Below are 355 nucleotides of genomic sequence, written 5' to 3'. Positions count from 1 at the left end.
AAAGGAAAAAATTTTTTTTTAATAATTAAAAATAGTCTGAATTAGTGGCAAAAAAGGATCTGATATCTGCAGAGGTTGGAAATGTCCCCCTTGTTTCCTGCCACCCTGGTATGCTGGTGAATACTGAATAGCCTTGCTGGAGACTGGGGGAAGGCCCTGCAAAGAGAGAGAACAGAAAACATTCACAAGTGGGCAGTGAAACATCTGAGAGATGCTGCACCTGTGGTATCATAGTCAATCTGAGCTAGAAAAGCTTCTGAACCACCTAATCTCTTCTCAACCCCAGTTTGCAGATGGGAAAGCTGTGTCCTGGAGAGATGAGGTGACAGGACCAAAATAAAACAATACTATTTTC

This window comes from Galeopterus variegatus, unplaced genomic scaffold (genome assembly GCF_000696425.1).
Source record: "Galeopterus variegatus unplaced genomic scaffold, G_variegatus-3.0.2 Scaffold4528, whole genome shotgun sequence".
NCBI lineage: Eukaryota > Metazoa > Chordata > Mammalia > Dermoptera > Cynocephalidae > Galeopterus > Galeopterus variegatus.
The sequence above is the reverse complement of the archived record's forward strand: the minus strand, read 5'-3'. Positions refer to the sequence as shown.